Genomic DNA, 15,005 nt, shown 5'->3' with positions numbered 1-15,005 from the left:
ATTGCTTCGCTCCTGCAAATAGACAACCCAGTGAACAAATTTGTAAAGCGGGCTATACGCGGTTGCGCTTTCCCGGGCGACAGCAACTTCAGTGAATTACACACGCAGTCTCTCACCCCCAAATTGACATTAGCTGCGACACATACTTTGCCCATGCTGAGCACCTCTAATGTGAGTTAAAATCTTTGATAGATGCTCTATTCACTGATATGTGTCTACATCACCCGGTAAAAAGTGTCTGCGTATCTATTAGTGCACATTAATATGGGATGTATGCACCCTTCACCTTTGCTGTAACACTTTCAATAAGGTGTCTGAATCTCTGTGGAGAAATGACAGCCCATTGTTAAGAAAGACCCGAAACCAGAGAGCTTGATCATGTTGGAGGCTGGAATTTAGAGCGCAGTCGACGTTCGAACGCATCTCACAGGAGTTCCGTTGGGTTCATATGCGGTCGGTGGACAGCTCAGTACACTTCAGGAATGTTACTCTCCACATACCGTTGCCTCACGGATGCTGCTCCCCTCGACAGCGTGCATTGTCATCGTCTCCAAACAGTTCTATTATGCGCGGTACTTTGCACATATCCTTCCGTGTTTAGCATTTTGTAGACCATAATAAATGGACCACACCCTTGCCACGGAAAACACCCCTCTACCCTAACACCAGCTCCTCTGTAATTAACTTTTGGCACTATACATAATAAAGGCTAGCGTTCTACACGAATTCGCCAAACCCTTACCATTCCACTGGATCGCCACAGTGTGTAGAGTGATGGTGCAGAGTGATTCATCACTCCGTATCATTAGTTTCCATTCATCCGCTGTGCAGAGGCGTCTCTCTTTACACCATCTCAAGACTCACTTAGCTCTGACGACAGAAAAGTACGACCACAAAACCGGAAGTTGCGGCCCCACCCGTCGGCTTTGTGACGCCTTCACGAGAGCACATATTTCGAACGTATACAATGTGGCGGCAATGACATCATTCATTACACTCGCCAGTAAAAAAACAAGCACGTGAAATATTTAGCTCCAACAAGAGAAACAAACTAACAGAACGTCCGTAGGAACTAGGGAGTTTTCAGTGGGGACAAACTAAATGTACGACAATAAAAATAACGACACCATTCCAAAACAACTTAACCAAAGAGTCAAGCACAAGAAATTTTCAACATTCAGCACAACCAAAAAGTCCACAAGCGAACACCATTGATATCGTAAATTTTGCTTGACCTTTACAGCTCTATCCTAGACTACATGACCAGTAGCCCACACACAACTAGAAAACCCGGTATCGCAAATGGCACTAGACATAAATGGCTGCTTGCGCGAAGCCTGCACCACCAACCACCAACACAAACAAATCGTCACATTCGTTATCCATCCCTTCACTTACCCTATCAATCTAAAACGAAGTCCACAGTAAAAAAAACAGAGACTCAATCACGTAACTAATATCAAAAACGTAACTGAAGTAACAATAATGAACCCATGTCGATGATACCTATCAACCACAATCTAACACAGTTATCTATAAGTAACAAAAAAAATCTCAGATTCATCAAAACTTCCATCATCCTCAACTTCAATATATCAAAAAGACTATAAACGTACATATGATACAAATTACAATAATAATTAAATATAGCCACAAAAAATCCCTACCAACCAAAGTCAACCCCCTCCCCCCCCCCCCCCACACACACACACATACAACGAATCGTCCACAGTAAATCCAAATAACAGTACGAACTTCGTCGTTGACAGTACATCTCCGTACATTGCAACAAACTATGGCCTAGTCGTAAATTTTTCATTTCCATGACTGGAAAAAAAGAAAAATAATATTACATCTCCGGTCATAAGTAACACACTGAACTAATAATCCCGAACAAAGATGCGAATCCGTCAGCGTGAATAAACAAAATCAAAGCATCTCACTAGCACACCGTAGAAACTCTTCCAATAACAACCTGACACACCCATCTCACAACGCCAGGTGTCTCACCAACACACCAAACAAACAATTTCGAAACATTAACAGCCACCACGAGAGAGCGCCACCAAATTCTACAGCACTACATCTGCAAACACGACCTGACTCAAAAAAACTGTGCTACCATGACGTCGCACAACACAGTTATGTTCGCGGGTGAAAGCAGTAGGGGGGAATTGCAAATTTCGGTTGAACCAGTGTGATTTACGTATAGTTGTTCGACCATTGTACGCCGTTCTTTTTAACTCCCTGCCCACAGTCACTCTGAAACTCGTGAGTGGTTCCTTTCCTTGATTTCGTGCGATTTCTTACAACCACTCTCCGCAATGCTGAATGGGCCCTGTGCGTCATTGCGTGAACCCTTCCTGGTCTTGGTCTATCGGAGTTGTACCTCCGACTTTTGGCTTCACAGACACGTCAACAGCAGACGACAAGGGTAGCTTTACAAAGTTTGATTTTGTAAAGAAACTGGCTCTCAACGTCTGAAAAAAAAACATTTTAACTAATAAAACATGACCTATACAAGGAATCTGACTACCCCTGTTAGTCATGGACGAAAAAAAAAATGGCGTAGTCTTTGTCAGAACGTGCAGAATCTTACGTGGGGCCAATAAGACGTCAATTTTAATGTAACTATGGTGTGCCAATGTTTACGTAATAAAAAAATAAATTAGGTAATTCAGTACAATTATTATATAGTTGCGATAAATCACTTCAACGGGGGCCAAATGAACAATTAAAGTCAATATAATTCCAGAAAACCTGCAAAAATAAAATAAAAATATTATAGGGGTGTACATAGACATCGCGCATCTGCTAGATTCCCACGAAATACGTAATTTTGTTTTGAAGCTGACAGTAAATGAGAAAATATGTGCAAAGATACCATTGGTCAGTTTTCAAGCAGTAATGGCGGACAGCATCAGCTGGTAATATACGTAATTTTATGGTAGATAATTTTACTGCACAAAAAATAAAATATGTACTCCCTCCAAAAGAAGTTCACAGAAACATCAAAATAAAATTATGATGAGCAGCAAAATGTCTTAGAAGAATTTTGAAAGAAAATTATTAATTGAACTTTAATTTGCCGGGTTTTCAACACTGTGTACAAGACGAAATAATTGAAAAAATATTTATTGGAACTAAACAACATTGAACCTTAATATTTTGACAGTATTTTTAAAATAGATAGTTTAACTGCAATCATCTTTAATTTTGAAATGAGAGAGATCGTAATAACTCTCTTTTAATGTCTTAACTGTTGCTGCGGGCAGTGCGATGACGTCAGCGGTGGTCCGCGCGGACGATGTGTGAAGTTAACCCTGGTTCGTGGCGTGAAGATAATGATAGATCCTCCGGTTTCATTAATATTCCACGTCTCCGTAGTAGTCGAATCAGCTGGTAGCTGGCGTGATAATAATAGTTCCAGTCTGTGCGTTGTCGTTACGCGCGCGACGTTTTATTATTAAAAGTTTATTAATCACGTGGTGCGGGTAGGTCGGAATTATGTAATGTCTTTAGTATTTACGATATATAGCCGGTTAATGCCAATACTTCGCGCAGTTCTTTCACCGTTTTGCCACAGGAAAACAGTCTCACGTTTTTATCACTATAACAGTCCGTTAAACATCAGTTCAATTTACGTTGTCGTCTTTAAGACAGTTTGGATGACATAATAAATGTTTCTTGATCAAATCACAGCACTGTCCTTTTACTTAACATTTTTGGTTTGTTCCACTTTCACGCAATTCTCGACACGACAGTGGTGTCTGGTTCACGACTAATTGTCACAAGTTCACACGGTATGTAAAATCGTCACGACAAACATTCGATATACTATTCAGGTTTTACTGTTCACTTAATAAAGCAGGATCTCCTATTAACACAGCGGACGCACTGTAATTAATTGTTCCTCTGCGTATCACCGTCTTTCACGCCGAACTTTGCAACGTTTCTCCACCCTCGAACCGGGCACGATACCACAACAACTCGCACTCTCTCCATCGATAGTCGTTCGCTCTCTCTGACACAGTGCTTCTCCTAGCCTAACCAAAGATTTACAAAGCGCATTGAATCAGAACATTCATATTCGTAAAATATAAGATATAAAACAGTAGCAAAATGAATGAGGAAACAATGTGACGTATTAACAAATAAAGAATAGTTGAAATAAATGGTACATATGTACTATGACAAGGTAATGCATAAAAGAAAAAAAATATTATCGACTTTCAGGGAAAGCAATGCTTTACAGACTCTTCCGTTCGACTTGCTGTTTAGGTGACATACAGTGACCAGTCACGTTGGAAGTCACTGAGCTCTCATTGCTGACTCTTTCTGTAGATACTGCTTCTCTACTGACAACACAGGTGGGTCCACCGCTCTTGACACTAATTCTCAGTTCGCAAAATTTTCATCAGATAGTATACCTCTTGTATGTCATATAGTTTTTAGCGCTGTCGTGTCCTGATACCCCAGAGGTACTTACGAGCAGCCCTGTACATTTTACTCCCACACAGGCGGGCCTCGCGTTTCCTGCCGGTTTTCGCTCCGCTGAGACGGCGCCCCACCGGAGCCCGCATGAAGCCGCCCCGAGGACAATGGATACCGCAAACAAAACGGCAGCCAGGACCGCAGGCGCAGACCGCAAAACACCTCGGCCTGCTTCTCGTGGCGCCTATGTGGCGCGCTTGCGCGTGAAAGAGGCATCGCCGACGCAGACGGCGACGCCGCGAGGGGCTGCGGCGTCCCCGTCTCTAGTGCAGTCCACAAATCTCCCGGCCCTGTCGTGCCTGCATAATATCACTCTCGCGCCAGCCAGCATTCTTCTCTCGGCGCGCTTTGTTCCTCACCCGTGTTTTTCTCCATGCCGCTACTCCCATACTTGCTGTTAATGAGATGGCCAGGTAACAAAAATTTCACGCCTTCGCTGTGCCTACCTTGTGGCAACACCTCCTTGTGCTTTCTCTTTTCACTGAGTAACAAGCCTAAAGGATTTTCAGAGGAATAGCAAGTACACTGGGCCGCAAAACTTAGGGACGAAAGTACGAGGGTATATTCGGAAAGTACGGAAAGATCTGCCGCTAAATGGAAACCACAGTGAAATCTGATGAAGCTTTGCATTGACGAGTCGAGAAGTTTCGTTAGTATGCCCACGGACAGCGTGACGTTACTCTTCGCAGTTCTGAGCGCACAGTGAGCGCCTAAAGGTGACCAAAAAATAGTGTCTCCTTTCAAGTATGGGTGCCTGGAGAGAGATTTCGCCTGATAGAGTGTAAGCCTAGGGATCAATGACCTCATCAGTTAAGTCTCATAGGGACTTACCACAAATTTCCTAATAAATTCCGTCTACTGTCTTCATAAAGTGCTTTTACTTTGCCATTATACACTCCTGGAAATTGAAATAAGAACACCGTGAATTCATTGTTCCAGGAAGGGGAAACTTTATTGACACATTCCTGGGGTCAGATACATCACATGATCACACTGACAGAACCACAGGCACATAGACACAGGCAACAGAGCATGCACAATGTCGGCACTAGTACAGTGTATATCCACCTTTCGCAGCAATGCAGGCTGCTATTCTCCCATGGAGACGATCGTAGAGATGCTGGATGTAGTCCTGTGGAACGGCTTGCCATGCCATTTCCACCTGGCGCCTCAGTTGGACCAGCGTTCGTGCTGGACGTGCAGACCGCGTGAGACGACGCTTCATCCAGTCCCAAACATGCTCAATGGGGGACAGATCCGAAGATCTTACTGGCCAGGGTAGTTGACTTACACCTTCTAGAGCACGTTGGGTGGCACGGGATACATGCGGACGTGCATTGTCCTGTTGGAACAGCAAGTTCCCTTGCCGGTCTAGGAATGGTAGAACGATGGATTCGACGACGGTTTGGATGTACCGTGCACTATTCAGTGTCCCCTCGACGATCACCAGAGGTGTACGGCCAGTGTAGGAGATCGCTACCCACACCATGATGCTGGGTGTTGGCCCTGTGTGCCTCGGTCGTATGCAGTCCTGATTGTGGCGCTCACCTGCACGGCGCCAAACACGCACACGACCATCATTGGTACCAAGGCAGAAGCGACTCTCATCGCTGAAGACGACACGTCTCCATTCGTCCCTCCATTCACGCCTGTCGTGACACCACTGGAGGCGGGCTGCACGATGTTGGGGCGTGAGCGGAAGACGGCCTAACGGTGTGCGGGACCGTAGCCCAGCTTCATGGAGACGGTTGCGAATGGTCCTTGCCGATACCCCAGGAGCAACAGTGTCCCTTATTTGCTGGGAAGTGGCGGTGCGGTCCCCTACGGCACTGCGTAGGATCCTACGGTCTTGGCGTGCATCCGTGCGTCGCTGCGGTCCGGTCCCAGGTCGACGGGCACGTGCACCTTGCGCCGACCACTGGCGACAACATCGATATACTGTGGAGACCTCACGCCCCAAGTGTTGAGCAATTCGGCGGTACGTCCACCCGGCCTCCGGTATGCCCACTATACGCCCTCGCTCAAAGTCCGTCAACTGCACATACGGTTCACGTCCACGCTGTCGCGGCATGCTACCAGTGTTAAAGACTGCGATGGAGCTCCGTATGCCACGGCAAACTGGCTGACACTGACGGCGGCGGTGCACAAATGCTGCGCAGCTAGCGCCATTCGACGGCCAACACCGCGGTTCCTGGTGTGTCCGCTGTGCCGTGCGTGTGATCATTGCTTGTACAGCCCTCTCGCAGTGTCCGGAGCAACTATGGTGGGTCTGACACACCGGTGTCAATGTGTTCTTTTTTCCATTTCCAGGAGTGTATATTTCGAAGTAGCAGCTTCTTCAATAGGACTTTCTTTTGTTACATAAGAGCCTCCACTGTGATGCCATGACGCCAGAAACGCCTATCCGTGGTTTGTATAGAGGGTCCTTAACTGAAGCTTGCCAAATTGTGTTGCAACATGTAGAATATCCGTGGGTTTTGTTGTTTTCTTGTGTGTGTATACATTGTCTGCCAAAGTAAGAGATTCATACAGAAGGGGAGCAGGAACGAAATGATTCTTCACGGAATTGAGAAGGTTTTATAAATTACAAAGCAGTCACACTTTGAAGAAGCGACCCTGTAGTGTCCGCAGAACGTTGATTCGCCAGGAGTAGACCGGTTGCTCCAAGTGTCACCATAACCAAAAGTCTAGGAGATAGAGGTCTGGTGAACGAGCAGGCCAAGGTTGCAGCCCCCCCCCCCCCCAACCCCCCCTCCTCAGGACTAATCCAGCGGTCCTGAAATGTCCGCGTCAAATGTGTGAACACATTGTGACGGAAGTGTACTGGTGCGCCATCATGCATGAACCACATCTGTATTTGTTGCTGCAATGGTTCAGTCTCCAGCAAGGTAGGCAATACATTAATGAGAAAGCCCAGATAATGCGCCCCAGTTAACCTTGGTAGTAGCACCAATGGCTCTGAGCACTATGGGACATAACATCTGTGCTCATCAGTCCCCTAGAACTTAGAACCACTCAAAACTAACTAACCTACGGACATCACACACATCCATGCCCGAGGCAGGATTCTAACCTGCGACCGTAGCGGTCGCGCGGTCCCAGACTGAAGCGCCTAGAACCGCTCGGGCACTCCGGCCGGCTGTAGTAGCACATATGGCCCTATTAATCTATAGGCAAGTACGCCTGCCCATACGCTGATTGAGAACGGTGTTGACGCCCTATTTCCCGAAATGCTTGGGTATTTACATCGGCCCGTGCATGCTGGTTATGGAAATTTAAAATACCTTTTCTTGTGAACTCTACCTTTTCGGTAAATAAAATCTTCGATGTGAACAGTGGATCTACGGCTCACTTCTGCAACAGCCTCCGTCTGCTGTGATAATCATGTGGCCTTAGCGCCTGAACGCGCTGTAGATGAAACAGGTAAGCCATTCGTCATGTGTTACCCTTCAGATAAGAAAGTGAGACACGCCTTCTGCTGGTGTAATCGTCGCACACTATTTCATGGGTTTCTCCCACCGAAAGTAGCACACACTCCTTCATGTCAGGTGTGCGGAATATGCGGGGTCTTCTACCGTCAGTTGTACGAAGTGCAAGGGCACCTGTGTTTCTCAGACTCTGCAAAAGTCTGCCGAACAGCTCATCAGAGGACTCTCTGCGCTGTGGATCGTTTTCAGCGTAGAGAGCACGGGCTCGCCGGTTACGTCCATTTGCCAAAGGCTGGCAGAATATCACATTCACCATTTCACTTCTCGAGTAGTAGGCTTCCATTGGTAGCAAGTGGTGGCAGAGAGAAAATGTAAACGTAATACAACACCTGTTCGTACAACTAAATAAATAAATAAATGAATTTTATTCATAGTAGATGCTGCCGAACTCCGTGACTGTTCCTTTTTCTGGTGTAGAAAAATATTCGCTACCAGTCACAATAAAAGGTTATTTATTTGTCACACGACCGGTTTCTGACTTGAGCCCATCCTCATGTGTTTATACATTCATTTACATGTTTATACTGTTGGAGATCAATAAAGATGAAGCATCATTATTACAATTCTGCTGTGGTGACAGTTTTGCCACTTAGTTACAAAAAGTGGTTCAAATGGCTCTCAGCACTACGGGACTTAACATCTGAGGTTATCAGTACCCTAGAACGTAGAACTACTTAAACCTAACTAGCCTAAGGACATCACACACATCCATGCCCGAGGCAGGATTCGAACCTGCGACCGTAGCGGTCGCGCGGTTTCAGACTGTAGCGCCTCATCCGCTCGGCCAATCCGGCCGGCACTTAGTTTACACATATTGTCATTTTCACGTGCATATTTCAGTTTTACCAAGTATAGCTTAATATTTCACTACTATGAGGTGCACTCGAGAAATATTCTATGTTTACATACAAACATGTGGGCTGTGGTCAAAGATTTGCTACTAGCTTGAGAGGGCTTTGAGAAAATATGGCATTTGCCCATGATACACTTGTACTGAGTAACAGAGCAGTACCTGGAGTGACTGGTCCATCTTCATTTGAAATTGATTGTCATCCCTCTTTAAGCAATTCTTCGAGCGTCGGCCGCCGTAGCCGAGCGATTCTAGGCGTTCAGTCTGGAACCGTGCGACCACTACGGTCTGTCTGGGACATGGATTTGTGTGTGATGTCCTTAGGTTAGTTAGGTTTAAGTAGTTCTAAGTTCTAGGGGACTGATGACCTCAGAAGTTAAGTCCCGTAGTGCTCAGAGCCTTTTTTTTTTTTTTTTTTGTCACCACAGCAAAACCGTGATAATGGTGCTTCTTCTTTATTGATCTCCAACAGTATAAACATGTAAATGAATGTATAAACATCTGCGGATGGGCTCAAGCTCGAAACTGGTCGTGTGACAAATAAATATCCTTTATTTGTGACTGGTAGCGGATATTTTTCTACACTCTAAATAAATAAATAGTCTTGTGACTAGAGCCTCCCGTCGGGTAGACCGTTCGCCGGATACAAGTCTTTCGATTTGACGCCACTTCGGCGACTTGCGCGTCGATGGGGATGAAATGATGAAGATGATGAGGACAACACAACACAGAGTTCCTGTGCGGAGAAAATCACCGACTCAGCCGGGAATCGAACCCGCGCCCTGAGGATTGACATTCTGTCGCGCTGACCACTCAGCTACCGGGGGCGGACTGCGTAAAAATAACGCAATGAGAACAAAGACATAAGAGACCCCGCGATTGGAAGTACCGGGTGATCAAACAGTCAGTATAAATTTGAAAACTTAATAAACCACGGAATAATGTAGATAGAGAGGTAAAAATTGACACACATGCTTGGAATGACATGGGGTTTTATTAGAACAAAAAAAACTATATTGCTAGACGCGTGAAAGATCTGTTGCGCGCGTCGTTTGGTGATGATCGTGTGCTCAGCCGCCACTTTCGTCATGCTTGGCCTCCCAGGTCCCCAGACCTCAGTCCGTGTGATTATTGGCTTTGGGGTTACCTGAAGTCGCAAGTGTATCGTGATCGACCGACATCTCTAGGGATGCTGAAATACAACATCTGACGCCAATGCCTCACCATAACTCCGGACATGCTTTACAGTGCTGTTCACAACATTATTCCTCGACTACAGCTATTGTTGAGGAATGATGGTGGACATATTGAGCATTTCCTGTAAAGAACATCATATTTGCTTTGTCTTACTTTGTTATGCTAATATTGCTATTCTGATCACATGAAGCGCTATCTGTCGGACATTTTTTAACTGTTGTATTTTTTCGGTTCTAATAAAATCCCATGTCATTCCAAGCATGTGTGTCAATTTGTACCTCGGTATCTACATTATTCCGTGATTTATTCAGTTTTCAAATTTATACTGACTTTTTGATCATCCGGTACGTAAAACACCATGATACGTATCTAGGGTTGACATCACTGTACGATAAGGCAAACAAACACGACGAAAACTGATGTAGCCTACAGCACGACTCTACCCACACAACAGACTGCAGACCACATAATAGTAGGTAGAGTACTGTGAGTAAGACATTATAATACGCTGCCGACATATTTGACGGAGCGCCAACGAAATAACTGTGCCAATATCCACAACCAAGCGTCACATACCCCTTTTTATACTTCGAGAGTTGGTAGTACTCATCGAAACAAGAAAAATAAGCCTAATTAACACGGTTCCGGAAACGCACACTTTACGAGATTAAAATTTGTTTATACACGCGTGTATCTCGAAATGTATGCGTTTCCGGATCCATATTTATTGGATTTGTATTTCTTGTTTCGGTGATTACACTCTCAAAGTATTAGGCACTTTATTGAACACCATGTAAATCCTGCCAGGCCTTGTAACGACACTAAACACGAAGAACCCTAATGATTTCTGGTGGACGTTCTACCTGTTCCAGAGAATTGTAGCTGTAATCACTTAAATGCGCGCCGAAGTGTGTACGTTTACGAATTTAAATTGACATCCGACTTTGTCTTCTGGACGCTTCAGTTTTTTGTCCAGCAGTGTGTGAAGTGTGCTTAGCATAAGTGGAGTGTTGTGATCGAAGCTGCCCCCTGGACATAAAGCAGCCTAACGCGGTCGCTCGCTCGAAGCGCTGGTTCCGCCGGCAGCTGTTGTCTGACGGCAGGGTAGCGCTCGTGTCGCGGTCATGCCCGGAATACCGCCCGGGAGATTAGGGCGGTTTCGGTGGGCGGAGGGAAGCCAATAACTCGCCGCAAAAATCGTATAAGGCCGCAGCCCGCTGTGCACACACGCCCGCGGCGGTCGGCGCGTCTTCCGCTCTGCCCAGCCTTGCAGCGAGGGAGCCCGGAATGTTGACGCCGCCTGCACCCTCTCTAGTCGATACTTTGCCGGGGTGTTCGAGCCGCGTCTGAAAACAAACTTCGTGGCCTGACAAAAGAAACGCACCGTTTAACATAAACTCTTACTTGTTTTCGTTAAAGTGAGGACAGAATAGACATAGGTAGGAGTTAGATTACTGGAAACATAGTGCAATGTGACGGTACGTCACATAAATATTGACGTTTTTATCGGTTGTAAACAGTGAACAATATTGTTAAGGGTGAACCAAAAATTATTTTTATTTTATGTATTTGTATTTTATGAACATAATTAGTATAAAAGATATAGTTAATGTTCTTGAAACAACTGATACGCAGCGGTAATTTAAAATTAGCATCTTTATTTAAAACATGTCTATGAAAATAAAAAAGGATCGAAAAGAGACGCGATTGTACGGCCGAGGAGGAAGGACGTACTTTATGGCTCTCACGCTGTTTTGTTTCTCCGTACGGAAGGCAGCCATTGAGCGGCTACACATATTTTATGTAAGTTATTCGGTATTCGACTAAAATAAACTAATTATTGTTATCACAAAATGAATTTCCTTGTAATAGTTGTCACCTCAAATGGTCGCAGCAGCTAAATATTTTTAATAAGAATTTTTTTTTTCAGTAATTTGCGCTGCGAGAAGCTCATCTTCCGATGCAGCCTCTGGTCGGCCATTACGCGCCGAAGTAATAATTTATTTTTCAAAATGTTAACAGTTACTCTAAACGCGAGATTTCGTTGTAAGAACCTTTCTAAATTGCAACAGATAATTAATTTACGTTAAAATTCATTTTTTAAATTATACAGATTCCATGAGTTCAGTAAGTTTTGTCTTGGCCGCTCCACGGCAACAATCGAAATTCTCTCGACCTTTGCTTTGCAATCAATAAATAGAGATTAACAAAATTATATTCAATTCAGTTAACGGCAACCATATTTCAGTCATCCCGTTCAAAATCTAAAGTTGGTACATGAATAACAGCGACCCTTCAAGAACCCGTTTCATATTTACTTACGCACGTAAGTAAAAGTGATAAGAAAAGATAATATCTCTGAGAGAAAGAATCATGCTCTCACAAAAGAAAAAATTCACCTGACTAATAAAAATATATAATTTTTTATATATATAACGTACCAAATGGCAACGTAACAGTTGGAAAAAATAAGTAACGGGGAGATGTGACAAAATATACAGGAAATGTCAGTAATAATGGCAAAACATATGTTATTTTCTGTTGACACCTTTGCCGAGTGACTAAGACAAACCTAAGGAAGTACAATTTCCTGTAGTTTTGAAAACCAACAGCGTGGACTACGTAAGAAGAAAAGAAACAAGAAATCAAAAAAAACCAAAAAAACCTTCTTTAAGAATAAAATATTAAATATGGAAACTTGGAAGGGAGACAAAATTTTAAAAAATCGGGAATAACATGTTTGGAAGAGAGGAAAGGAGAAGATGGAGTACTGCAAAATTACGAAAAAACAAAGTAAGAAGAGCAGTTGAAATTATTCCGTGATCAAACTTAGTCAAAACGAAAAAAAATCTGTGCGTTCGAAAGTACACATATTTGCTCATCACTGAAACCAAAATCCGTTACTGGGGTCTGGCCAGTACATTGCAAAATGCTTGGATCCTCCGTGTTACATGGTACACAGGGTGGTCAGAAACAGCGTGAAAAGCTTGGAATTGTGTTGTACGGTAAGTTGTGCTGAGAAATAATTGTTAAGAAAAAATCTACAAGTTTCGCCGTTTCCAAGTTAATTAGCATTGAAATGAGCCAATCAGGCCGTTGCAGGCGCAGTTTCAAGTGGCCCGACGTAGACGGTGTTGCTAAACGTGTTCTTCTTTTAGTTTCCTCAAACCGACTAAGAGAGCGCTGCAACATTTGGACATTGGACGGCCCAATGGCTGAGCGCTATCTCCTACACTATGATAACAATTGACGCTAATTATATCTGGGAGGTTACCTGATTGGCTAATTTCAATGCTAATTAACTCGGAAACGACTCAACGTATCGAACTTTTTCTTAATGATTATCTTGCAGGAAAACCTACCCTACAACATCCTTACAAGAGTTTAACACACTTTCGGGCTACCCTGTATAGGAAAATAAAGTAAAAGGAAAAATACTTTCCACATATCTTGACTGAGGTAGTCCTGTAGTACGTGGGAAAAATCAATTTCATACATTTATTTTCATTTAATTGTAGAAGTAACATTTTAGTGTATATCTCGTGACCAGACGAAACTACTTTCGCCTGCCCATAGCTGTGGATTCTTTAATTGCACTGGGAGAAGGTCCATCAAACTAGAACACATGAAATATTAGTTCAATTTATTACGTAAATGAGTAAAGGATTTACTTAAATTTGATACATTTCTTTGCCACAGGATTGTTTGAAAATTCACAACTGTCGTTGACTGTGAAAGCATCTCTTGATGCACTTATTAACAAACTGTTCTTCTGCAGCTCAATGTTCAGCGTTTATAACAGTACAGGTTCATCTGAAACTCTAATTGTCCCTGTTCTACATGATGATGTTGCCTGCTGTAGCTAAGAACTCGAACTTGACTGAGGTCTTCGTGTTCTTCACAACTTGATCTCAGCCCGAGGGCTCTGGTGTTACTGAGAGACAATCGTGATGTGCTGGAGGACCCCCATATGTCGATATGGATTACAGCGATCCCTCGCTGTGTGCTATCGATTCGCGTTGCTGACTTTGATGATGCCCCGCCATCTCTGGACGGTATCACAGTATACTTACTAAAAAGCAGAAGATAAGTCGAACGATAGCATCCTTAGACCAGATGTAGATGTAGATGAAACACTAAACAGAATGTAGTATGCATGTCGCATTACTGGACTGAAACTGTAACAAAGACAAGTATTATGCACCACTTACAATCACAAGGCAGAACACATGGCTAATAACGTGTTGGTTTATCTTTGGAACGCAATACAACAGCTATTCCACGTGACATCGAGTCGACTAATCCTGAGTAGGTGTCCCAATATACGTGTCAGAGATGTCTATGCATAGGAAACGCAATTGCCTTAAATTACAGGCCAGGAGTTAATCGGGTTCGTATCAGACGAATTTGGTGGCTAAGACAACAACTTGAGTTCACTGTCATGCTCTCTAAACCACTGTTGCAGGATTCTGTCATTGTTTCATGACCAGTTATCCTGCTGGATAAGGCATCAAGCTTCAACGAATACAATAATGCTCGCATAGTTCACACCTACAATTTGCCTTGGATTACTGTTACAAGTCACATGGCCACATGGAAATCCACCTGGATATCCTCCATAGCGTAGTACTGCACCCACCAGCGTATATCTGTGGTGTGGAGGATGTTTTGAACAACCGTTCGCGTGACTGAAGGTGTATCCGGGTACGACCATCGACCTGGTGAAACAAGAAACAAGATTCTTCGGCCAGGTGACAGGTGTCCACTGATCCACAGTATAATCTTGATGATATGGAACCAATTGCAATCATAATCGACGATGTCACTGGTTTTCCATAGCAACACGTGTGTGACGCCTACTACACAGCCCATGTTGAGTAATGTGCACTGAACGGTGTACTTCAAAGCATTTGTGCTTGCACTGTACCGTCTCCTGGGAAACATTTTAAAAATCGTAGTAAGACTTTACGATAACC

The sequence above is a fragment of the Schistocerca gregaria genome, chromosome 7 (genome assembly GCF_023897955.1).
Source record: "Schistocerca gregaria isolate iqSchGreg1 chromosome 7, iqSchGreg1.2, whole genome shotgun sequence".
NCBI classification, from domain to species: Eukaryota; Metazoa; Arthropoda; class Insecta; order Orthoptera; family Acrididae; genus Schistocerca; species Schistocerca gregaria.
This window is presented reverse-complemented; position numbering follows the sequence as displayed.